This window comes from Malaclemys terrapin, chromosome 5 (genome assembly GCF_027887155.1).
Source record: "Malaclemys terrapin pileata isolate rMalTer1 chromosome 5, rMalTer1.hap1, whole genome shotgun sequence".
Taxonomy (NCBI): Eukaryota; Metazoa; Chordata; order Testudines; family Emydidae; genus Malaclemys; species Malaclemys terrapin.
This window is the reverse complement of record NC_071509.1, coordinates 14,365,549-14,369,069: the sequence shown is the minus strand read 5'-3', so window position 1 is coordinate 14,369,069 and position 3,521 is coordinate 14,365,549. Positions and strand designations below refer to the sequence as shown.

General features: G+C 38.5%; 1 long non-coding RNA gene across 1 annotated transcript; it reads left to right on the top strand.

The window, feature by feature from the left end:
• Window positions 1-507: 507 nt before the first annotated feature.
• On the top strand, window positions 508-2,252 carry LOC128838434 (uncharacterized). The gene is made up of 2 exons (XR_008445182.1): window positions 508-651; window positions 1,754-2,252. It is a non-coding gene; the product is annotated as an uncharacterized LOC128838434 (long non-coding RNA).
• The last annotated feature ends 1,269 nt before the right edge of the window (window positions 2,253-3,521 follow it).

Sequence of the window (3,521 nt, the reverse complement as noted above, 5' to 3'; positions counted from 1 at the left end):
CAAAATGGGTAAAGCCTTTCTGTCTGGTAAAATCTGTATTTTACCTATAATCTATATATTACATCCATGGCATACACACCAAGAAGTTAGATAGCAACATCAAGTATTCTTGCTGGAAGGCTGCAGTGTAACACAACTTCATTTCTTCCAATTCTGAACAATAACACACAAGAACCCCAAAACAGAGAGAGAAAAAGCAGGCTGCTCCCTAAGGCAGCAAGGCACAATTCACCCCACCTTGCTTTTAGCTGGCTCTTTCCAGCTGGACTCCCACACTTTGGTACAGAGCCCCAACACCTGCAAACAGTGATAGCTTCCAGTTCCCACAGGCCTCAGTACACATCACTGTATATGCATCAACTTTGGCAGGAAGCCTGCCGTCTCGTTTCCCCTTTGGTTTATGAAGTGTTAATCCTGTCAGAGTTTGTGTAAAGAGAAGGGGGGAAGGGAAGGAAGGTTACTCTGCAAAACCTGTGTACCTTGCTGACAGCTCGGGGGCCAAAACTGTCTCTCTGACTCATTGTCAGTAGGCAAAAAGTATCACAAAGGCTAGAGACAGCTTTTACTCTCAGGTCTTGTGACAACATTGAGGAAGAGAGACAGACAACCAGCTCTTTCTGAAGTGACAGCTTGGGAGCATTTTAACATCTGGTATTTGCAGGTCTTCTTTTTAGGTTAACCATCAGCCACTATGTATTTTCATTGTGTGTGTCTGTGTGCGGGTTGCATGCTATAGGTATGTATATAGAGCTGTATTTTGCTAAATGACCCAAATAAGTTAGTGCAAAATATTTACCGCTAAAGCCCTTAAGATATGGTGAACCTTAAGGAAAACAGCTTGGTTTTGATTACTGTAAAGCACCGCTGTAGCTTTGCCTAATGTTTCAAGGCGTTTTACATTTTATTTAGTAAATAAAAAGGTGACCATTTTCATACATATGTATTCCATTATTTAAAGGCACAGTAAAATATAGTACCTGTCTATACTCCTGTGTACCTTAAATTCTGAAAGAGTTACAGGTTTAATTTACCAAAAAGGCATAATCTGTGGTAAGAATAATCAAAAACGTGCTCAACTCCTTTACATAGACTAGTTTGACCAAGAGAGAACAACTAATGTTTTAGTTAACTTTACTCAAAGGTTAGATAATTTGTAGCTTTGATAGCAACTTAGCAGATAATAAAAAGATGGTTTTGTATATTTCTAACACAGATTTCTTTTAAGCTAGGCTGTGTGTTTTCTATAAAATATTGCTAAAAAAAGGATGACTGTGTTTGTGTACTTTGGGGTTTAGCTATGCAGACACTGGATTCATACAGGATAATCTATATAGCCTTTGTATGTGAGATAGCCTGATTTTCTCTGAAATTGTTATTAATCCCTGGGTACAGGCAGTGCCGTGGGTGTCTGGAAGTGTTCCTCTATATGTGTATGTTGTTTCTATTTATGTGTATCTGTACGGATTGCATTTGGCGTTCAGATGTGTCCTCTGTGTGTGAATATTTTTCTAAAATACTGAAATATTACTGTGTTGGAGGGAAGCTAAAGTTGGTAAAGCCTGTCTGTTACGTAAAATCTGTATACACGTTAACTTTTGCACAGAGACTGCCCTGCACTGTTCCCCATTATTGTGACGCATTAAGCCTCTCAGAGAGGAGGAGAAGGAAGGTGACCATGATGGAGTAGCGAGTCCTTGCAGGTCTGGCTTCAGAGAGTAATTTGCACCTTTCCTTTGTGTTTTATACAAACTAGGTTCCTGTGTTATGAAGAGGGCTGGAGCCTTTAAAACAACATTGCTGCCCTGAAGGTCAGACAGAAACCACCGTTTTCCTCAAGGAACTTTTCTTAGGAGTTTGGATGGCTTAACATCTGCTGCTTGCAGTTCTATTGTTAATTTGTTAGGCAGCACAACCAAGATTATTTTTTCTAATATTTTCAATGTGTGTCTGCGGGTGACATATCTGTAAATATACAAATTAGTTTTGTAAGTAGGCTTAAAGAAGTGTAGTTATAAAATAGCATCTATAAACTGGTTCCGATGGGTGTGTGCTGTGGATGAGGTGTTGCGGGGTTGTTTGTGTTATATGCGTTGCTGCTGAAAGAAATATAAAAGAAACTTAAATATATGTCAGGGTGTTTGCCTCTGTGTGTGTGTTCACGGGTTTATAAGTAAGTTAGACTGCACTATGTGAAAATGTGGACATTTTACCCAATTCCATCTCCCTTGAGAATAAATATATTTTTTTCTCAATCTTTGTCCTGCTTGCATGACTTTCAGTAATAATGTAAGTTTTAGGAACATTACAAGTGCTTTTTCCATTCACTATTACAAATATACCAAAAAGGCATATGTTTATGAGCTTGCACATATTTTCTGTGTGGCTTTAAAATCAGATATGGCTTCTGTGCAGATGTTAGAAAATACATGGAAGAGTAATTTGAGGGGCCACGTCCCCCAGTACCTGCGGCCCTGGTGTAGGCGCACATCCTGTTGTGTTGATGGTAAATAAGGAGAGATGCAGTTTGGAATGTTTGTGACTGCACCCAGTTTGCATCTTGTCACTTTGGTTGCAAAAATAAAAAAAATCATCCATGGAAATGGGATTGAATAATGAATGTGAATAAGAGAAATAAGAAAAATTGAGCAATTTACTGCCTGTATTAGATTAACCGTTGAGCTATGGGAGGGAGGGAGGTTGGGGGGGGGGAATGTGTGCCAAATGGGATGAATTGATTTTTTAAGCACTTTACAAAAACAATATAAATATCTGTTGCAAATATAACTTATAATGTCTCTGCTCTGCTGTATTTCCTTGCCTTTTACACTTACATCCTCTCTTTTAATACCTAAGGAAATTACATGTGCTATCAGCAATTGTTTGTTTTTAAATAAAAAGTCTAATATTAGTTTTCTAACAAAAATGTTTAATAAAAATATATAACTCAGATTATTATGCGATATCACTATAAATACCTGGGTCTTTTCTCTCCAGGTATTCACATGGGAAAATGCAGTGGGGTATTTTAGTTCATATATAGATTTATGAATGTCCATTTTTCCTTAACAGGTCTCTTTGCACATTTTTTAAACACCACTCTCTTAACATTCTATCTCAGGGGTCGGCAACCTTTCAGAAGTGGTGTGCCGAGTCTTCATTTATTCATTCTGATTTAAGGTTTCGCGTGCCAGTAATACATTTTAACGAGTCTATAATATATAACTAAACTATTATTGTATGTAAAGTAAATAAGGTTTTTAAAATGTTTAAGAAGCTTCATTTAAAATTAAATTAAAATGAGGAGCCCCCCAGACTGGTGGCCAGGACCCGGGCAGTGTGAGTGCCACTGAAAATCAGCTCGAACCCATTAACTTCCCTCCCTAGATAAGGGGGACCTTGCTTTTAAAGATCAGCTGGTGGAAGGGGGTATGTCAGGCTGAAGAAGGGAAAGGGTTTAGGACACAACATCACATCCAACACAATGTCATGCGCAGCATGGCATGAGGTCTGGTGACGTCGTC